Source organism: Vidua macroura, chromosome 2 (assembly GCF_024509145.1).
Source record: "Vidua macroura isolate BioBank_ID:100142 chromosome 2, ASM2450914v1, whole genome shotgun sequence".
Classification (NCBI taxonomy): Eukaryota; Metazoa; Chordata; class Aves; order Passeriformes; family Viduidae; genus Vidua; species Vidua macroura.
Window position 1 is genome coordinate 93,060,048 of NC_071572.1, and position 23,450 is coordinate 93,083,497.

Sequence of the window (23,450 nt, forward strand, 5' to 3'; positions counted from 1 at the left end):
CAATATATTTAACTTTCTGAAGAATTACTGATGAGGTATTTTAGTGTGAAGTTGGGGTTTGTGACTGGGGAGTATCAAATCAAGCTGCGGTGTGTATATTTGAAAAGGATAATACAAATTCTGACTAAATGGAAACCTGGTTCTAGGGGTAGTGAGAATTCAGCATTTCCTTTCAGATTTTGGTGTTGGAAGAGCTAAAGAAGCCATCTACAATTTTTTGATCTTCACAAATTTTGACCTAATCTGCTTTCTCAAAATAAATAAATGAGAAAAGCCAGCTGAGATGTTACTTGTGGGAATGAATGGCTATGACACTTTACCTTGGGGTAAAGGTAGGGGTAACTTGAGTAGATCTTGCAGTTTTCTTCAAGTCCTGCAGATTTGGTGTGGTTCCCTCCTACAGATACAGACACCAATGTCACAACTTTCACTGAAGATGGAAGCCAGGTGTCTAGTGCTCATGGTGAAGAAATCAAAAATATGATTAAGAGACACCCAAAGAGAGAGTGAATCCAGCACCGACACAAAGTGTTGTGTTAAAAATTCGTAAAATCTAATTTTTTAAGCTAGGCTGTGATTATGGCAATTATTTTTTAGAATGGTGAAATGCTGAAACAAGAGGTCTTCTGGGCTCTTCTATCCTTGGGAGGATATAAACTTATTTAAGTGAAAACTTTGACTCTTATTTAATCTCGTGCCTCCTGGAGCAAAGTTCTTTAAAAAAAACACTAACATAACATCCAGTAATTTGTTGTTGCTCCTTGGGAATCCCCCCTCCCGCCCCCCCCCCCCCCCCCCCCCCGCAAAATTGGTCTTGCCCATCTCCTTTGTGATCAGGGAAAATTAGTGAGCTGCACTTATTACAGTAAATCAGCTGAGTCCTCACCTTCTACTTCAGGTCAGCAGAGAGCCGAGTCCTTATTTTGGGCTATGCCCACCTTTGCCCTGTGATAAGGGCAACAAAAGTAGTTTGATGTCTTTGTTAGACCTCTTCTTATTAGTTCAGTGTGTTTTATACACAAGGGTGGAAAGATTGTTTTCAAATCAGTATGTCTTGAGGTTTTTGCTGCAAATGTTTTGTTCGGAAGGCGACCAGCCTCACTGATCTGTGTGAGGTGTGTAGTACCAGCTAGAGCCAGGAACTCTTTGGTTTTAGGAGTTCTTTGAGATGTAAAGTGCACACCACATACTTCAGCAGAGCTAAGCAGCCTGTGTGCCAGGGAAACACCTCCAACGATAAACCTGAGCTGAATAAATTCCTGTTTCCTCTAGCTGGGGAATATCCATATGACACTGATGAATTCTGCCAGCTCACATGTCGAAGTTCTATGTTTAATGTTGAAATTTAAATTCAGAAGGGATTTACTAAATCAGTGCTGTTATGGATGGGGAAACACGTAAGTAAGCAGAGATTAATTGATTCAGGAGAACTGAGCTCCTTGCTTGGAAGAAGAGTGTGTGGAAGGGATCCTGTAATGGATGTCTGGGTGTCAGGGTAAAATATTGATGATTATTTCTGTGGCTCAGGTAACTGGAATGAATGAAATTATATCTTACAGAAGAAAATGGGTTTGCATTAATTTCTGTTTGGGATGCACAATTAATAAAAGAGCTATTTATCAGAAGATACAATACTGTGTCTCTGTGTATTTTGCTGTAATATTTTGTGAGTTCAATTTCTACAGTGTTTTACCTAGGATCTTTTAGAAAATGAGAACATTTCTTTCATAAATACACAAGAATAAGCAAACAATGAAAAACCTCACCCTTCATCTGATCTCATCTGGCACTTAATTTAAAGTGGCAAACCACCAGGAATTCAGAATTAGTAACACTTCACAGCTAATACTGACTTGCTAAAGATTTCTGATGTTAGAGCATCCTATTGTATTATGGAGCTATGAACTGAAATTTCAGTGTTAACTTGTAAATACTCCCAGTTTATCCATCTATATATCTCTGGTTTTGAAGTAAGAAAGGCAAAAAATCAAGGATCTGTTGATATGAATGCATAGAAAGATCATTAGGTTTATTTTCTTTTAAAAGCATTTAATATTTCATGCCTCTATCCAGCCCAGCTGGGACTCCTTAAAAGCACATATTTTCAAGAGCTGACCAACATGTTTCTGGTGTGGGGTTTGGTTTATTTTTTTTCTTCTTTTTTTTTTTTTCCCCTCAGAAAATGTGGATGGGCCAAACTCACAACTCTTAAGTTTGGATGAATTTTTAATTTTATAGAACATTCAAAAATATTTTGAAACCAGACCAGGATACCCCTGCAGGTTCAAAATAAAAGAATATAGTTTTGTTTATGATTTTGGAGCGGTTAAAAAAGTAATTATTATACCAAAAATACAAGTAAAAGGCAAAATCAAGTAATATTTTGGTGCTATTAAAATATTCTATTCTCACAAATACTATAGTAAAATATTATTTCTTGAACATTTTAGTATCAAAGTAATTTACTTCTTAACTTGTGTGCCAAAAAAAAAAGGGTTCTGTCCCCAGAATTAGAAATAACAGAGACTCAGTCCATCGGGACTCCGATTTTGACATTGATTTTAATGTGGGATTTCTGGGATCACTGTGAGGGGTGTTCTCATGAAGCTTGTGACAATTATAATAAGTATGAGATAATGGTAGATGAATATGGAAACATACAGATGGCAGCTGGTGGTCCATGAAAGATGCAGGAAGCCACATCCAAATTGTTGTATTGGTTCAGACAGGTTTATTGTCCATCAATGTACTGTGTGGAACATATTTGGGTGTCTGGTTGCTCTGTCTTCCTTCCCTGATTTCTGTTTGGACTTGTTCTACTAGCAATAGCTTATTTTTAAAATATGTATCTTGTTTGCTATGTACTTTTGTCATTCAGTTTTGGGCCATGTCACATTTCCTCCACTGAATAATGAACCTTTCTTCTCAGCCTGCCTTCTGCCCTTCTTGAAATGAAACAACCATTAGTGTTTCAGGGGTTCAAGCCCACCTAGGTACCACATGGTCTGTTTTCCATTGGTTTGGAATGGGTTGCTGTGGGAAATGCTGCCCTGGGGCCAATGCTGAGGGTCCCAGCAGTACAGGGACAGGACAGGAGCGCTGACATGGGATCTGTTTAATGAAAATAATTGTGTGGATAGCATTGGAAATCAAAACCCATTCTGTTTGCCAGCTGGTTCAGATTCATACCTGCTGTGCCAGAGCTCCTTAGTGTCACTCCTGCCAGCCTGCTTTTAAATGTAAGGGATATTTCGGGGCCAATGGTTTTCCCTTTGTACTTTAAGTGTTTGCTGGAGAACCTCAGCTCTGCTGCTGCCATTTTGCTGCCAGCAGCTCATTTCTGACACAGGATCTGGTATTGATTAGAATTGATTAACATTTCTATAACACTTCTTCATGTGGAGCTGAGTGCCATTGAAGCCACTTGACAGCTGGTAATTTACATCCTGGGAGGGTAAAAGGTCTTGTCCTGAGTAATCGAAGGGATGACAGTGATTGCTCTGCTCATGGGCTGTGGTGGTACCTAAGGGTCCTGAAGGAGGGGCTCTGTGCAAAGCACAGAGTGCAGTGTCCCTGTGCTGAGGGTCTCGGGAGACCTTGCAAGGCGGAGAGAAGGAATGGAGGCACATCTCTACCTTTGTAACTCTGGGTCTGTATCTACTGTATCAGAGCAGCTTCTGGAAAAAAGAGTGCAAAGAAAACAAAATGCACACTGGACATCCATCGTCTTCTAACAACTTCTAGCTCTCATTTGAGTAATGAAAAGATGTGAGCTCCTGAAATGAAGCATTTGTAATGAAAGCGGTGATACAGTGATGCAGTTTGCAATCTGGTTTTGAAAAGACTGGTGACAACATTTGTTAGATTTCTTCCTAATTTCTTTCTTTATCTGTATTTCTGATCCCTGTAAAAAAACCCAGAAGAACTCTTTGAGGCAACTTCAGAATCAAAATAGAAAATGTAAGGTGCATACACAGAAATCCTTCAAGCTTTACTTGTACTTGCTTTTGTTTCATTGGGTGTATTCAAAGTCACTTGAAAGATTTTTAGTTTTCTTGTGCTCACTTTCTTTATCCAAAAAATATTGGAAATGTCCTATAATTTCTCCCCTTTTTGGAATCTTTCAGAGGACATAGATGTGACTAGCTAGCATTTTCTTTCATTCATTAATTCAAAGCCTGGAAAGTTTTGATCATTAATAAGCATGTCTTTTCTTCCGGCTGTTTATATTACATCCCTACAAGATAGAGGTTAACTTTGCTGAAAAACAGTTTTAACCCATTTAATCAAAATTATTTCTTTCCCTCAAGCAGAGGTCACTGTTATGGTTGCCATAATTCTCCTTGTTCCTCACTCATCAAGAGGGTCTTTCAAATAAATACTGCAGACAAGGACTGAATTTAAAGAAAATGCAGCAGCCTGTTCTTTGAGGCACTCTCTATGCATTATAAAGAAGGAAAGAGTTCTAGGGGGTAGACTTAATCAAGTACTCCATGTGTCTGGATTTACCCAGGCATATCCTCTTCTACTTTGTTGTTCAGGGCACCCTGAGTGCTCACAGCTGGTCTTACATGGCCTCAGTTCCCAGAAGGATGTTGCCACCACAGCACTCAGGAGTGGTTGCACACATGCTTTGGGCACATGTGTGCCTGTATGAACATCCTGGATTTCTGAGTGGCTGTGGGGAGCCCTCAATTTCATCCCATAACAGTTCGGGCTCTGTATCACCGTTAGTCAAAACTGATCAAGTGCCTGTTCTCTCTTTGCTCCAACTCCACTGCCTCCAGGGGCTGTGGGCACAGGCCAAGTAGGGCATGCTTCCATCTCCATCTGGGCTCCGTCTCTTCGCTTTCCAAGGCAGCTGCTCCATTTCTGAGCAGCAGCGCTCTGTGCCGCTTGTGCAGGCTCCTCAGCCAAGTCCATAGCTCCCAACTCACCTACCAGAGTCTGAGCTGGTAAGTATCCTGCTACTGATTGCTACTTCTGAGCCACTATGCTGTGTGCCTAAATAAGACATTTTTGAAAGTACTTTGCACTTAAATGACTTGTCAGTTTTGCTACAGTTTGCTGGTATTATTTGTCAGGCTGGGGCATATTGCATTTGACTCTTCTTCATACAGGGTATTGCAATACCATTAACAACATTTGCAAACACTATCTGCTGTTTGGTTGGGCAGTAATGAAAGTGCTGTGATGAGTCTGAACTGGGTGGCAACCAGGGAGTCATGAAATTATGCTCACTTTAAAGGACTTGAAAATTCATCTGGGAAGCATCTTTGCAGGTGAATGGAATAGCAGCCCATTTGGTTAAATTTGCCTTGGGTTTGGGGATATGTAGAGGTCACGGTAAGATTCAAATGCAATTACATCAGTCATTCAGAATGTAATAGTTTCCAATACCACATATTCTGCTCACTACTGCCTTTGCAAGTAGATAGAGGGAAAAAATTAGCCTAAGGGAATGCCCACATCTTAGAGAATCAGACCACTCATTTTGCACAGGTGTCTGTGTTTTGTGTGTGTGCACCCATTACTTGCAGAGCCAGACAGCCAACTATTATTCTCTGGAACAGGCAGAAGCTAAAATCTGCTGTGGACTTATGCTGTGCTGGTCATTTTTTGATTGACTGACTACTATCTAGTAGTCCCCCTTGTATTATAAATATGTCAACTATAAAGTATATAGGAGACAGCAACCATAGATAAGATTGTAAAATAGTTTTCATTATACAGTTTCCTGGATTTAGGTGGCCAGAACATAGTAAAAGATTTGCCTTTCTAGATGAGAATTCCAAACATGGCCCATCTCCAAAGATGACAACCTGATTTTAGAGGTTTTACAGATTCAATAAACAATGTTTTTGAGAGAGGAAAGTGGAAAAAGAAATGTTAGTATTTAAAGTGATTTTTAACATGCTTCCCTGGGAAGGTGGGAATCATATGGAACTTTGAACCTGATGGCCTGAGCATGTTTGCGCAGCAGGGGGTTCAGTGTGCTACAGATTTTGGAGAAATGATATTAATGTTCATTTGAAAACCAGCTGATGTTTGTACACAGCACAAATTCTACGAGCCCTGCTGTCAGTCTCCATGGGAGTCAGGTATGTTTGCAAAGTCAGTCAAGTTTTATAATTAGCTGCCTGATCCAGTGCACTGCTCCAAGCTGTCTCAGAAAGCTTTCCAACAATTTCAGGGGATGCAAGGTCAGACCTTTTTCTTGTAGCAGCTCGAGCTCTTGTGCTCCCTGTTGGCTGTAGGGGATGAATGTCCTTAAAGTAAATAAACTTTGCTCCATATAGGGAGTTCAGAAGAGCCTTTGAAGATTGGTACCCTGTCATCTCAGTGGGGTTTTCAGAGTCCTGGAAACTTTTCTGTGGAAAAGTCTCCAAGAACGCATGCTCCATCCTCCTCTCCAAGTCTGCTGACAGTGCAGGTGCTTGCACAGATCTATGTAACCCCACTGCAGGGAAACTCTATTAAAGTTGCGTGGTGGGGTGCTCAAAGCCAAATACAAGTCAAGAAAAAGGTTAAAGACACAGTTTTACTGCCCCCATCTCCTTCCCAACTTATATTCATTCTGTTACTATGCAGTTGCCTCACTGCAGCACGTTTCTTTTTCCCCTGTGAAAGCACAAGTAGGTTGGAGGAGAGTGCCCAGGGAAAGCAGAGAGGCCACTCTTGTGAGAGGCACTGTGCAAGAAGCTGTGCTGCCCTTGGGATGCAGTGGGAGTGGTGCCATCACTCAGTGAGCAGCGTGGAGGGGAGCTGAGAGTTACAGGTCTGTTTTAAGGAGGAGGGAGCAGGTGGAGCTGCTGCACCTCCAGAGAGGACAAGAACTCCCAGCCTGAGTGCAGAGCCTGGGTGTCTGCAGCTCTTGTGTGAACAGGGGCTGAGAAGGAGGTCTATGTGAGCAGTTGAGGGCTGGCTGGCAGTGTTAGCAGAAACAAATCTGAAAGAGACATATAGGACTCAAACCTGTCTGATTTCTTGCTGGGAAGGCACATTACATGCTTCTTACTTCAGGGGCTTACTCAAAATTTATTGGTGTGTGGGTTGGGGGTGCCCTTACCTGTCCTGGCAGAGTTTATTCTGCAAAAGTCTAAGGACTGTGGCATGGGGCAGGTGGCTGCTGGTGGGGATGGAGCATGGCCAGCATGTTTCTTCCTGACCAGCTGCAGCCTGGTCACCTGTGCCCTGTCCCCAGAGCTGGTGTGCATGTCATGCACCTGGGCCAAGACTTACCTGTCTTGGCACTGCAGACTATGAAGATTGCTTTACATATGTCTCAGAAGCTGGCAGGGAGGACTCACTGTTTGGCTGAGAAAAGTGTCTGGCTCCTCTTTTCCTTACAGCCTTGTGAGTGGAAACATTTGGAGAGTTCATTACAGACTTTCTCCTAGCTAGCCCTGGGGGGAGATCAGGTGGTATTTGCTTCCTTCAGGGATGGGTTTTCCTGCCCCTTATTTACTGGGGCACATTTCCTGTGAGACCTGTGAGAGGGCTGGGTGTTCCTGTAGCTGCTGCCGCAGATATTCTGGATGTACCCACCACAGCAAGTCCCGCAGGCTGCAGAGCTGCATTAGCCTGATAATAAGAAATAAGCTAATAAGTTATAAGCTAGTAAGTGTCTGAGGAGAGTCCAGGAGTAGCTTATGAACAGTTAACCTGAAGATTTCTGCACGATACCCAGTGTGGTTTAAGCCTGCCTTCTGCCTCTTCTGACACTTGATGTGCTGGTGCACCATCCATCTTCCTCCTGGTCATCTCTCCTTAGGCAGCAATGTGCAGGGTGCTGTGTGTGACCTGAGGACTTGCTCCAGGAGCAGCAGCTGAAGTAATGAAGAGCACATCAGCTGTGTTTCCTCTTTTCACATGGAGTGCATGCTGCCTCTCTGGACCAAACAAGGGGATTTGCTGCTGAGAAGCACCCCAGTGCAGGTGGCTGCTAACACTGCTGGACCCTTTAAGCAGCACTTGCTCTTTGCGCTGATGTCAACAATTGTGCTGCTAAAAACAATAGGAAGTTAAACTCTGCAGATGTATTTTCAGAGTCTGTTTCGTATCATACAGATCACATGTCTGTATGGGATAGTCAACACTGGCTCCAGCAGAACTTATCCTCTGCATCAGATAGACACCAAGTAGCCTTTAGGAAGCCTAAGCTAGAGGAAGAGGCATTGCTTATGTTTAATGAGGCCAGTTAGCCTGAAGCAATCCACCTGGCTACAGAAACAAGTTAAATGGGATACTGCTTTTGCTCTCTTCAAATATTTGGTGGAAAGCTGAAGCATTCCAGTGAAGTTATAGCCAAATGCTTCTTTTAGTCACTGGGTGTACAAACTACAGGGAAGAAAAAATAGATGTTTTTTGCCTTTCTTTGAAGAATTGATATCCTTGTTTTAAAAAGAACATCAAAAACTGAAGGTGCAGAAAGGAGCCATGGAAATAAGAAAACACAGTTACAGGCACTGAACACCTCAAAGAAAGCCTGAGAGGTGACTTGATATCATATAGAAACTCAGCCATAAAGGGATAGTGACATTAAAAGACTGGTGAAGAAAGGACTGTCAAGGACTAATAGTTGAAAGCTGATACCATTGAAATTCCAACTGGAAGTAAGTCACCACTTCTATGGCTCAATTAGGGAGCTAATGAATGAAATTTAATAACTCCTCACATACAGAGGTCAGACCAAATAATTGGTCATTTCTCTGGTCTTAAGTTCTGTGAATTCAAGAATTGATGTACCTTCCGTGGTTTCACCAAGGGAAAAATATGCAGTAACTAGCAAACATGTTTCCTTAGGTCTGAACCATTTTGAAAATGTTTTCTGTGGTCTAAATGTGGTTTCAAAGTGTCAGAATTTTAGAGGCATTTTTGCTTCACTTTTTGGTAAAGTTATTCTGAGACCAATTATCTCTGAATTATTACTGTGTACAATTTGGCAAGCATGCATTGATTTTAAATAGATTAAAGAAAATCTTTATTATTTTCTTTGGAAAATAATATGAATGAAGAATCTTTTAAAAAGCTAATGTTTTTGGACTGAGCAGTAGTTTTATCCTTTGGGAAGTTAAACGAATTATTTTGCTTTCAGACTGGTATAAATTAGGAATAATTAAACTAAAGTCATCAGAGTGACTTTTGTCAGATTGGATGTAAGCTAGTTTGTATTGCAGGCCACCAACAAGGATCATTGAAAAATGTTCTCCTTGTGGGTTTTCTGATTTCAACTGTTTATTAAGACTGCTTAAATTATTCATGACGTATAGCTTATAACTTATCTGATAAATTTGAGTTCTTTTTCTATCAGTGAAAATTTGCAGACTACCTCCAAATGGTGGAAAGGAAGGATTTTCAGCCACTGAGTGTTTGTGGAATTCATTTTGACTATCTGCATTTTGCAGTCTGTGGGCTGGTAGCCAGTGGGTCATGTTCATCATGTGTCACTGCCCCAGCTGGTCTTAGGCATGGCTGTCTTTCCAGCAGGATGAATAGGCACACCCAGGGAATTAAAGTCCCTTCAGAAAGGGGCAGGGAGTAGAGTTCTTCTTGTTGGGGTATGCCAGCTCTGTCTCGGCCCCTGCAGCTGGGCAATCCTTGGATAGGACCAGGGCATCCTGCCTGTCTTCTGCCCCCTCCATCCTCAGCTTTTCCCCTCTGGGGCCCTTACCCTGCAGTGTCTAGCATGTGGAGTCATGGTCACCCTGGAGCATGAGCTCTGCTGCCCTCCCTCTGCCCTGCCAGCTGCCTGTCCCTCAGCGCCTGAGCTCGAGCGTGGGGCTTTCTGGGAAAGCAAAACGCCAGAGTCTCCTCATGAACGATCTTTTTCTTGTGTGCATGCATTCACATGCATATATCCATATGCATGTGTGTCTCCATATGCACAGTTACGTATTCATAAGGAGTAATTGGTAACCAAAGTCTGGGGAGTGCAGGAGAAGCCTCTGCTGCGTGGCTCTCCTCATAAATTTTCCTCCTGCGTGAAGAGGGGGGAAAAATGTGTGGGACGAGCATGCATGCATTCATTGTTGTGTACAGGGGGAGTTTACATTGCCTGGCGTGTTTGAATTAGTACATTGATAAAAATGTGGTTTTGACTGGAATGGTTACACTGAGCACTGCGCTTTGTGTTTCTCTTGCCTTAGCCTCTGTGAAGCAATTCTCAGAATAGCCTCAGACTTGGAATGTCTGAATTTAATTACTGTTAACACTAGAGATATTTAGTCCCATTTGGGGGAGGAAAAAACCACAAATTTTCAGGAGCGGAGGTAGCTTGTAAAGATAGCATCATTGAGAAGTTTGTTAGCTGGTCTGTAGTAATTAAGCTTATTTCCATAGCAACATTATCAGTTCAAATCCAGAATTTTAAGATTTTTGTGTGCCTGGTAATTAGAACTAATATCCTAATTTTAGCAGAGATATTAAATTTTTGTTTGGCAAGAGCCTTGTAACTAGGCAAACTGATTGAAGAGTGAAATAATGTTCTATTTTCCTTGATTTCTCTTTCTTGGGTCGTTTCAGACTGCTTAACCAACTAAAAGCATATCACTGCAGTCTGCTTTCTCAGTACATAAGACTGAATTTACCATTGAGGAGAAATGTATATATATAATCTATATCTGTATAAAATGTGCTTACAATTATAAAAGCTGGCCTATCTGTGCAGTCCATAACAAAACACAAAGGCAGAGCTAAAGTACAGCAATTAAAAATTTCCATACAGTTCTGGTCCAAATTGCTCCAACATAACATGGCAGTGGCCTCTCTCTCTGACAAGGGATTTGAATGAGTTGCTGCTGAGCCCAGGAAGGGAGAGTATCTTGCCTGCTCATGAGCAAGCCATGGCGTTGTGCAGCTGGAATCTGCAGGGAAAGGAGGCCCCCATCCCATCTTGGTCTCACTTCTCAGCAGTGTTCCTTGGTTTCCATGAGGTCTGTGATCCTTTCCAAGGCAGAGTGCCATTTTTCCACTGAATTTGGTGGAATGACTCCAGTTTATACTATTTGGCCCCATATGACCAGACTCTGCCTATTTCATATAACCAGCCTGGCAGAGAATACTATTTCATAATTATATACATATTTGCCTTACAAATTAAAACATAAGTTTTCTACTCACCAATGTTGTCCATGAAAAGAGTTATGAAAAACCAAGCAGCCTCAGTATCAGAGTGTGGGTTTGTGTCCTCCATCCTCTAATCCCTCTCAGCTCTTGCAGCATGCCATGTTTGCTCTATTTTCCCAGCCTGGTGGGTAAACATCAGCTCAGGCTGTGGCTGATGTGAGTTAGGTGTGTGGGGACAGACAACAGACTGTTGTATCCCAGGATGGGCAAAATACTCCTCTGTCTTCTGTACCTACTCAGCCTTTAATTTTCACAAGACCTGTCAGGACTTCTGCCTCTGAGATCTCTTTCTTCCCTGAACCCAGCTATAAAAGTTGCTTAAAACTGGCCAAGAGGTTCAAGGGTGGCTAAGGAAGGAAGGATTGACAAATGCCATACAATGTGATTTTGTAATCCTCCATTTCCTTAAGAAGCAAGGCTGAAAAGTCTGCAATGCTTCAACAATAAATCCCTGCATCTAGGCAGAGTTCACGAAGACCCATTAGATATCTACCTACTGGCCCAACATGCTTTGGGGGTATTTTTAAATTTTTTTTTTCCTATAGTCAATTTGTTTTTTTCAATTCACTCTTTAAAATAAGCCTAACTTTGGAAACACACCACTTTTGAGTGGCACAGCACATTCAGCATATGCAGGGGGTATATGGTAGAAAATAGCATTAGAAGACTTGTTCCCATTGCTAATGAGTTCTGAAGGTAAGAGAACAGTTTATGTATTCATAACAGACTCATACTCAAAGATTTGTAAATAACGTGTGACTTTCTGTGACTGGGAAGCCAACTACCATAAAGCTTGAACCCAAGTAGAAAATAATTTTGTAGCAGCAAAGGACTTTGGATTTTGCAGATGCAGCAATTCAGCTATAATCCCCCTGGCAGGGAAAAAAAAATTATTTAGTCAACGTACCATAGAATATCTGTAGACTTATAATTCCGTTTTTATGGCCTCCTGGCGTTCTGTCGCAATTTGGCATCGACTTTCCCCTAAGGAAAATGAAACTCCTTGCAGTATGACCAGTATTTTGCCAACTTGTATTTATCTGTGAAAAAAATACTATTATAAGTCTAAATAAAGACAGCAGAGAAATACACTCTTGGCATATGACCTCCCTGTCAGTGATGGATTTGTGTGTAAATTGGCAGATAGTAACTATTCTTAGGAAATACTAGTGAAATAGACAGACATACTTTGCATGCGAATCATGGTAGCCTTTAGGAGTCTGGAACACTGATTTCTTTTACCATGGATTTAAATTACTGAACTACTGTTAAAAGTATGAAAAAATTAATGCAAATTCTTTTTGGTAAGATTGCAATAAAAATCAGAATAGCTGCTCAACAAAAGGCACTGGCAAAGGGGACAGCTTATTGACTGGATTCAAGGGAATTGCCTTTGTTCCCAGTTGAGCTGTTTTTATAAAGGTAAAATGAAGGTGTGAGCAATGCATTGCTGTAACCAAGACTTTTTCCAAAGTCTGAGCATTGATGGCAACACTTCTACATACAGTTAAGTAGCATTGCTTATGCTCCATAAGAACAAAATGATTGGAGTGTGTCCATAGAAGGGCAACGGAGCTGGGAAAGGGTCTGGAACTCGTGTCTCATGAGGAGCAGCTGAGGGAGCTGAGGGTGTTTATCCTGGAGAAAAGGAGGCTGAGGGTGGGATTTTATCACTCTCTACAACAGAGGAGACTGCAGCCAGGTGGAGGGCGGAATCTTCTCCCAGGTAACAAGTGACGTAACAAGAGGAAATAGCCTCAGGTTGTACCAGAAGAGATTTGGACTGAAAATTATAGAAGTTGCTTCCCCTAAAGGATGGTCGAGCATTGGAACAGACAGCCTGGGGAAGTGGTGGAGTCACCATCCCTGGAGGTATTTAGAAGATGTGTAAAGTGGTATTTGGTGACATGGTTTAGTGATGGATTTGGCAAAACTGGGTTAATGGTAGGACTTGATGATATTAAAGGTCTTTTCCAGCCCAAACAATCCTTTGATTGGCTCAAATAAGGCAATTTTGGCTTTAGGAGGGGAAGTGGACAGATGAAGGTCATGGTGATGAGAGACAAGAAATGCTGGTTGCCTATTCTGTTGTTAATAAGTTTGTGTGAAGACACAGCAGCTCTCTGGTGAATTCAGCCAAGCTGTCTTCACTTGGGAAAGTTTTCATCCTTGCTGGGAGCCACACTCTTGAAGGGCACAGAGGATTTTAAATCCCTTGCTATAAGACAAACTATCATCTTCCTTTAAAATTTATTTTGGGCTTTTGGACCTATGTTACTGAATTGATCTACAGCTCCTATGAGATTGAAGAATGTTATTCAAAGTTCCTAATTATTCTCAATTTTAGTAGTTGGTAGGGAGGCCTGTTTATGTTTTTTTTTTATTATTCCTTTGTGGTTTTTATTAACATACTTTGGGTTTTGAAGACAATGGTTGAGTTAATAGTTGGAGATATATTTTCCTGAGGTGTATTTCCATGTCTTTTGGCTCCAGGAAGGGGGTCAGTACAGAGAAGCAAGAGATTTCCTCCCACTGACCTCAAAATTTTAGTAAGGTAGTGACAAGGTAATTATGAAGATATGGCAAAATAAATTTTATGGGTTAGTTTGGCCCTTTGTTCAGTGAAAATTTGAGATCCATAAATTGTGTCTAACAGTGCTCATAAGCATAATTTGCAACCGTCAGTTTCAAAAAGATTTTATGAACCATCTATGGACAATTCCTGATTGACAGCAAATAAGAAATTGCACTTCTAAAAATTCTGCTTTCCTAGGAGACTGTATCCAAAGAACCTTTTTTTCAAGTGCTGGTGGCCTTAGCAGCAACACATAGCTTGTTGAAATGAAAGAACAGCTGAAAAATTATATATGCTTATAGTTTCAGATATTTCAGCTACCTTTTAAATAAGTGGGTCAAAATGTGCCTTTTTGCTCATGGAGCATAGTAATATTTTGCCTTCATGATTAAGATAAATCACCTTGGCTATCTTCCTGTGATAACTACATATTAGGACTGACATTTAGGTACAAACTGGTGGGAATCTGATCTGCTGCATACAAATGAGGAGGTCCCTACACAGAAGCATGTCTTTGGTCTCTCTCTGTTTGATTCTTACATCTCATGCATGAAAAACAGAATTGCGAAATTGTTTTTTAAGGCTGCAGTACGTTGTGGGATTTATTGTGAAGAGTAGTGAGAACTGGAAAGCCAAAGTGACCTTATCATATTTTGCCTGATAAAGGGATTTGTATGGCCTGCTGCAAAAGGTAAGTGGAGTAGTGTTTCTGCCTTAGTGGATAGTGCATAGTAGTATATAAGAAAAAGAAGAGTTGGCAGTGTTTCTTTGCTTTAAATTTTATAGGTAGGACATCATAATATACAATGCAAAATCAAATAAGGTCTTTCCCCAAGAAGCATTCCTATTAACTGGTGCAGAATATGGGGATTACTTTTGCTAAATATGTTTGAGAGACATTTTTTCTATTCTCTCTGCACTGTGATCGAGTGGATGGAGGAGTTAAGTTCTGTTAAATGGGGAAGGTGAAAAGTAAAGGATAGTAAGCGTTTCTGGCCTGAAACGGAGGAATTACTGGGAACCGTGAAGAGAATTTCTTTCAAGATTTAATGGAATATTAATGACTGGCATTTCCTTATGGTGCCAGGAACAGGATGGTGAACCCCTGAATCAGAGGTAAAATTGAAGAGGAGGCTGTCAGCTAGAAAGAAAAGCTACCCAGAAAGTGCCAAAATTGGGAGCACTTGGACTCGTAGCCATGGATGCACATGAAAGCTTTACTTTAGTTCTTTTCCCCTCACATTCTTGCGTAAATCCTTTCATTTTGCAAGGCTGTCCTGCATTGTTGCAAGGGAACATACCACTGGATACAACCAAGTCTGCTCACACAAAACCACACAGAAGGCAGAAGTGTTTGCAAATGTCAGCTTCTGTCTCAGAAGAGATTTGAGGCATTAACACTGTGTGTTGGTTGCATGACTGGAAGAAAGGGAAACTTGTTGGGATCTGCTCAAAGAGTAATAGCAGGAAACCTGCTAAAGTTAGGGTACCTGCTAAAGATAGGGATGTGGTCTGATAACATTTAAACTTCATAGCACATGGGAGCTATGTTGTGACTTAAATACTGTCCTTCTGGTCACCCAAATTAAGTACCTGAATTGAGTGTGTTGTTGCATATGGTTGTTGAGAATGTACCTGATTCCCTTTCTGTTTATTTTAGTTTTAAATATCTTGTATACGAGACTCTTAGGCAGCTCTTTCTTTGCAATTCATTGCTGTTTTGTTGACTCATTGTCCACGATAAAATGGAAGGGAGATAAACAGCAACTGGCTCTGTGCTTTTCACCCTACATGATCTCTGAATGCTTGACATAGCCGTGACCCATTTCAGACACCTCTGAAATATGTACACTGAGTAATTGTGCAATGATTGGCTGGGTTGAGACTACAAGTGAAAAACACCTAAGGAGTTTGCAATTCCAGTAAACCTTTAGCAAAGCTGTACATGGGTAATTCTGTTAGTGTTTGTTTGTGGAAGGAGAGCATCTCACAACAGGTTTGAAAAGCTTGGGAAAGCATTTTCAGACCACAGTAGTACTCAGTTATGGTCATTTAAATGACACAAAAGATGACTTGTCAGGTAGCAGCTTGGCTGGTTTAGTTTTAGAAGTATTATTCAAGAAAGTAGTTGGACTAACCTGGAAAAGATAGAACAAGGAGGTTTGTCTTTAGCTAACTGGAAAATTATGTGTTCAGTATTGGAAAGAAATGTAACAGGTAAAACTCTGGTCATTGGTTATTGCTTCAGAGCAATTACACTGATGTTAATAAAATCAATAATGGAGATGGAAAGGGACATCTACTGCCCAGGTATACTTAAGATCTACATTGCTGCAGGACAGTTTTGTTATACTTTCTAATAAAAAGCAGCAGTGCTTAGTTAAATCAGTTAAATCACTTAGAGGAACTAAAATACTGATAAGTTAATACTGATCCTTCTAATTATTGAATAAATTAGCATAAAGGAAATAATCTATGCAATCCTGGACTTAAAAGAAGGTAATTTTATTAGAATGATAATTTCTTTAATTGTTTCTTTTCTTAGTATTCAGGTGTGATTTTTTTTTTTTTTGCCACTTATGATAAAAAAGGTATGGAAATTAAACCAATTATTAAAGAAAGTATAGTATGTAGATGTAGTTGCTTGCTCTTTGATTCAATAGATATATTTACTTTCAAATAATTTATGAAGACAAGTGCATTCAATGAAGTTCTAAAAACTTTGTATTTTTCGATTCATATCACAATGGTACTTTCATTAGTAGTGTACTCACATTCCAGAATTCACATATTTTCCAGTAAAAATACATGAAGTCTCGTTAACAACCCAGCAGGCAAGAATTCTGTGAAACTATTTCACAGAAGAAATTGTAGAGGTGATAATTTAATTTTTTTCCTGTTTTGTTATTTTGGCTACTGCCTTTTTGTCTGCTTTCTTAGGTGGGTTTTGTAGTAGTTTTTCTCATACTGATGCCAGTATGAGAAAGGATGTGTAGGGAGCCAGAGCACGAAGTTGTCTTTGGTAGTCTGACCATGAATCACAAAATATGTCAAGTTGGAAGGGACCCACAAGGACCATCGAGTCCAGCTCCTGGCCCTGCACAGCACCATCCCCAAGTCACGCCATGAGCCCGAGAGCGGTGTCCAAATGCTTCTTGAGCTCTGTCAGGCTGGTGCTGTGACCACTTCCTGGGGAGCCTGTGCCAGTGCCCAACCACTCTCTGAGTGAAGAACCGTTTCCTAATGTCCAACATAAACCTCCCGTGACACAGCTTCAGGTCATTCCCTCTGGTTCTGTCACTGGCACCACAGAGGAGAGATCAGTGCCTGCCCCTTCTCTTCCCCTCCCGAGGAAGTTGCAGACTGCAATGAACTCTCCCCGCAGTCTCCTCCAGGCTGAACACACTAAGTGACCTCAGCAGCTCCTCATGTGGTTTCCCCTCCAGACCCTCCACCATCTTCATTGCCCTCCTTTGGACACTCTCTAATGACTTAATCTCTTTCCAAGTCTCATACGTTTCAGATGTCTTCAGACTTCAGCAATGTGCTGAAAGGGGGAGGGGAAATAAAAGTAGATGAATGCTATCAGACTTGCCATTACATTCAGAGGACTCTTATTGAATTAATTTGAAGTCCGTACATTGATCAGTCATTACTTTGGATGACTGGCACTGTGTTGTAAATAGTGGTGAAAACTGCTGAGAATGTTTTCTAACCTTTCCTTGTAATGGCAGCATCAATCACTCCATGATTTACATGCTCACAGGCACTTTTTTCATCTTCTGCTATAGCATTTCTTCCAGTAAAAAGACTAGATTAACAGCTGAGTGCTGAAGGAAGAGGCTTCTCTGAAAGAGACTCTATGAAAGTCCATGGAAAAACATAATTTGTCATGTGTCACCTGGAATAATGAAGCACAGAGAGATACCCTTCTCATCCCTCAGAATCAATAGTTTTTTAAATATAAATGGAAATATATAACTGACAATGAGGATTGGTTTTCCATTGAACACCTGTAATCAAATTATATAGTAACTTTGATTTATAAATGCATTTTTTTCTGGATGGGGAGAGATCAGTCTAATCACATTTTCATAGCCAAAATCTCATTCTTCTGGGATATCAATCAAATATGTGCCTCCTCTCACCCCTGTCTTGAACATGAATATTTATTTAGCAAGATTCAGGAAAAGTATGTAGTAAAGAAATCTAACTGCAAATAGTAAGATAAAGCAAGAGAGAAAACATCTAACTGCATACTAAAATATAACTTTTCATTTGTCAAGTTTTCAGAATGCTCTTTTGAAGAAATAGTCAATTTTCATCACTACTTGTACTCTAAACAAATGAGTAAAGAAAAGTATACCTAATAGATAGCAGTGTAAGAGGTTACTTTATTTATTGTGCTCTTAGAATATTTTATGAGTATTCGATCTAATATTGCTTTTTCTCTGTACTGTCCTAAGAGAGGTTATACAAAGATTTTCATGGCCACTAGAATTTCCAAAGCATGTGTAATTACCCCATCAAAACAATTCTGAGAAATTAGAAAGTGTTATTTACCTATGCCCTCTGTGGCACACAGCACTTAAGCTGTCAACAGGTCACTGTCTTAAAGATTGCATCCTTTAATGTTTTGGAGTCACTGATCCTCTGAGCTGAAAATTTCATTTTCTCTGACTTTTAAAACCCCAAACTTCAACCTGCCACAGAAGTACTACATCCACGTTTGAAAGCTGCTCACAGAATGTTCAGTTCTCCCAGCACTGCACTGGCCCAAAGCTTGTGCTGAAGTGCAAGCTGCAACTCAGACAATGAAATAAATAGAAAATCTATGCTAGAAAATAGAAATTAATAGAGAAGCTAGTTCAAATGTAATCTAGACTGGTGCTTGTGTGAAAAAAACCCATACTGGAATTTTAATAGATATTCTATAATTCAAAGAACTTTCCTATTGACCTAGAGTGATTTTTTTTTTTTTTTTTTCCCATTTTGGTATCTTTTGAAGGCTTCTGATGAACAGAGCAAGAGTCTTCCCCAAGGAACATCTTCAGCAGAAACCAAATAGTAAGTAATACAGGAGATGTGCAAGGTGCACGTTGCAGACAGCAACTTGATTCCACGTAGTATAATGGGTGCCTCCAGAAATTACACTGCCTTATAACTGTAAAGTATAAGGCAGTGTAATATAATTGTATCATGCATGTGATACCCAGTTTATGTGCAGCCCATGCTTTATTTTTGGTCTTACACTGGTAGGGCAGTAATCCATATTTTTCAGCAAGCTTTCTGTGCTCTCCGCTCGCTGTCAGATGTACAAACTAAGGAAGAGATTGTAAAATAAAAGTATTTTTAAACATCTAAGTGTTCTTATCCCACTTCAGCCAACTGGCTTTAGGTGATTAATATTAGTCATTTCACAAGAAACAAACAGTTGTATTGAAATTGAAACTAGGAGTCTGTTATAAACCAATTTCTGATCCCACACCTAACTTCCTGTGAGGGAAGACTCATCTTTCTGCAAGTTCATGTGCTTCAACTCAGCAATTAATAGGGATTTCTGGGAATGTAAGGGAAACAAACTTGGGTAAAATTGTGAAAGCTCACCTATTTCATAGTCAAAAAATCTCAGTCTGGGGTGTTTGTTCCAATTCTGAATGAGCTGGACTAGACATCCCATGTGTGCTTTGTTTTTGGGGACTTCCTCTGGGCTGTGATTGTTTTGTGGGAAATAATAGGTCACTTGCAGATATGTGCAGTAGACTCATCACTTAAAATGCAGAGGGGAGATAATTAGATTTTTTTGAAACTTGGCTGTAAAGGTTTGTCCTACTTTGTGACTGACACTTTAGGCAGATTATTTAGAACACTTGTGTATTAATTAGAAGCTGTAGATGTGATCTTATTACCTATCTTTTTGACAATCTGTTATGAGCAATGCAAAAAGGATGGTAACTTAGCAAATTGGTTGTGTACTAAAAGTCAGCAAGGTCACTGAGGAAATTCAGAGTGGTTGGTAGGTGTCAGAAATGTTCAGGGTCTTGGAGCAAAGGAATGTCCTCATGTATAAAATATGCCCAAACTCCTGGTATGTGTGAGAAGGACATTGTAGGCAAGAAGCCTATTCCCTACTCCTGGTAGGAGTAGGAGGTGTAGTTTACTGGGGCACATCTTCTTGATTTCCTGCCTGCCTGTTGGTTCCCAGCTACAAGCAGAGATGCAGACTGGTAAAGGGACATTGCCTGGTACATCAGCAGCTTCACCACAGAGGTAGCATATAGAGGTTCAGTGTAAGGGTGGGTATAATACATGAGAGCTGCTTCATACAGCTTGATGCAGCATAATCCCTGTATCCTGCTTGGGATACACTCTAGATGGGTGGAAAACTGGCTGGTTTGTTGGACCCACAGATTGGTAGTTATTATGGATAAAGGGAAGGAGCAAAATTTTTTTTTTACACCTGCCATCCTTTTTTCCTCTTTTGAAGTTCAAATTTTAGAGGAGGTTTTGCACATCTAGGAGATAATTGCTTTCCAGTTTTGATAATTACTTTATATACCAATTCTTCAAGTCATTAGACACAAATTGTGGTACTTTGCAAACAGAAGATCTGATTTATTGTCTGACTTGACTAGTAATGAAGCATTTTGACTGTATCTGGCCTAATTCCCTGCTGTGTAAGCATGTGTAGCAACTTAGAAGTGAATGGCAATACAAGAGATTGTGCTAGTGATAAGTTGGGGCCATTATCAATAAAATACAATAAATAAATAGGTTTTGTTCTCGTAAATTATTTGAATATTCAGACGAGGACCTGCTGATAAGCAATTATAAGGAAATCTTTCCTCTGACAAAAGAAATGTCAGATTTTTCCAGAAAACTAAATAATTCTTATCTTTAAAACAACAAATGTTGAGTTAGAAGGCCTTCTATTAAATAGGTACAACACCCAAAATGATGCCTGATCGTATATCAACTCCACTGCTGTTAAAACACCAAAGTTACGCATCCCTTTTGAGTGTAGACTTTGGGGTAGTTGTGAAGGCATGTGTGATGCATTGTCCTACCTTAGGCTGAATCATCTGTGGAGATGGCTCCTGCTCTCTATTCACTACATGCAGAGAGCTAAAATGATTATCTTGGACTAGACAACAAAGTTTTGGATTGCTAAAATTAGCTAAGTCATATCCACAGCCACTATATTTATCTTCAGCATATCTTTTTCTATTTTGTTTTTAATTTAATGTCTCTCCACTCACCCATTTTCTGTGTCTTCTGCAATTTTTCTCTAAATCCATCATCCCACATCGTACAAGTTATTTCCTTTAATTTAACCATGATCTTTGATGCTGGAATGGCAAATGGGATTCTATGATACTTCTGCTCCACTCTATTTGCTGAGACATTGATTTTCTTAAAGCATTTAAGTACTGAAAAAATCAATAGGGCTATATACAAGTAATATAAAGGTAACTTACAGAGAAAGAGCCAATTGACAGAGTTTCATGTCATTCAGTGAGAGGGAAACCTGTGGTTTCTAGCTGAGGGCAAATGATAGCACAATTCTCTCACATCCTGTGTTCCACATCTGCCCATCAAGGGTAACCACAGCCCCACAAGCTACAAGACAGAGCACGATCTGGAGAAAATAGTGTAAATATCCCAACAAGTAATAGGGGCTCCTAGTTCCCAGAAATGCCACTGTTTTCTTGGCTGACTCATGCCCTGAGGAACTTTACTGGGAACTCCCAGGGACACCATCAGGAGGTCTGGCAGCAATAGCTCTTCCTTAGACCAATTATCCCTTCTCATTTCTGCCTGGCTTGTTGCAGGAGGGATGTAATCTGCTCAAGTCTGGTGTTAAGGAGCTGCTGTGACCTGGGATGCCCTCTGCACCCTCTCAGGTGTTGGAGGGCATTTTGGCATTATATATAGCCTCCTGCCAGCCTCTGGCTCACTCCAGATGTGTGTCCCCACCACTGCCTCCAAATGGGCTGCCCAGCTCCCTGTGGAAAAACTTTCAAACCCCCACAAATGACATCAGGTGAAAAGGAAGGCAGGGCTGCCACCATCTGAATGTGAAGGCAAACCATCAAACCCAGCAGTATTTTTGATCAGCGGCTCCGCTGCCACTGTCAAAATGTGTTATGAATGAATGGCCAAGTATTTCACAGATGTAATGCAATAGGACTCAAGCACCAAGACCAGAAATATCTAAGTGTAAAGATAACTGATGTTTGCAGAGATACCTTAAAAATTGTCTCCTGGTGCATGTAATGGGATTTTTCTGTCTGTTTGCCACATAGCTGAGGTATGCAAAAGTCAGAGTATGGTAAGATTAGCATCAGATTCTTTTGTTTTTCAATTACTGCTGGGTATATTTTATTTCTGAGGTTGGGACAAGATCCAGCATTGTTAGCCTGAATGTGCATAATACAGGTTACAATTCTTTTCCTCAGAATGTTGGAGTGCTTATTTTTCCTGTGTTTGACATTATATAATCACAGATATTGTAATTACAGGTATTCATTTTTTGTGATGAAATGTGGCTAGTGTAGCAACATTCTTTAAATAGCTGTCTCTTTCTCAGAGAGAGAAATGTTTGGCAGTATCCCATTCTGCCATTTAATTGAGCCATGTGAAATATGTGAGAAGGGAGAAGAACAGGAAGTCTTAAACCCTAGAACATACAAATTAGACATGTGTCTGTCATGTAAAATAGGAGAGATTCCTAGGAGGAATGACTAGCACCGTGAGGGAGGTGGTGTAATGCAAGCAAGCACAGCAGGTCACCTCAGTGAACATGACCAAACCCCCAGTGGTAAGACCTAAGAATGTATGTGCTGCTGGAATTCTCTTCCCACAAAGGTGCATCAACAGAGATCTCTGGAAGTGAAATGAAAACCTTTCATAAGTGTCTTTCAAAGTGGTGGTAGAGAAGAGACAATTTCTTGATTTGTATTTCCTTGATTTCCTTGTTGGGAAGAGTTCTTTTAAGAGACAGAGTATTTTTTTTTTTGTCTGTGCAAAGATATGGATGCATACGAACCTCACAATGTAAACCAGCTGTCAGATTTCACTCCCTTAGTACTTGCAGTTTGCAGGCTTTAGGCCATGAACACCTGAGAGGATAAGTTATAGAGGTTTGCCTTCTTGGAACGTTTTGTTTGCCAATCTTAAATCTGCTTTTTCTTCTATGCCTAAAATCATAAATTTGGTATAGGAAGGCCAGTCAGCAGTGTCATATTAAGCAGTGAAGCGTCCTTTAAGGGATGAGCTCTGTCAGGTATACACTTCTGTGTGCTTCCCTGAAGGATAATGATCTTTTCCTCCAGAAAACATTAAATTATTAACTTCACTGATGCAATTTCCTGTGATACACTGTAGGATCCCTAGAGTCTGACTCAGTCAAGAAAACAGTGGCATTTCTGGGAACAAGGAGCCTCTGCTGTTTGTTGGGATATTCCCACTGTATCCCCATTGTCTCTGCGCTTGGTTGAGTTCCTGTGTCAGGCAGTCTTCCACAGCCACAACAGCCATCCTGCCCTTTGCACCAACACACTTTCTGTCTTCTAGCAAAGCCTAGCAGCCAATCCATCCCCTTTGGAGGTCTCGCCACTGGACTCTGCATTGCTTCTTTTACATTGATGGAGTTGTCTTAGCAACAGCAAGAAGTTTAGGGCAGGGCCTTACAGTTATACATGGTATCGAAAGGACCTGCTGTTTTGTTGAACTGCACAGCTCAGGA

At 40.5% G+C, this 23,450-nt stretch overlaps 1 long non-coding RNA gene across 1 annotated transcript in view; it reads left to right on the plus strand.

Annotated features, from left to right (window-relative positions):
* The first annotated feature begins 18,705 nt into the window (after positions 1-18,705).
* Positions 18,706-23,450, plus strand: part of LOC128804292 (uncharacterized) — a 42,810-nt gene continuing 38,065 nt past the window's right edge. The window contains exon 1 of the long non-coding RNA XR_008436003.1: positions 18,706-18,769. This is a non-coding gene — a long non-coding RNA (uncharacterized LOC128804292). The remainder of the gene's footprint in view (positions 18,770-23,450) is intronic.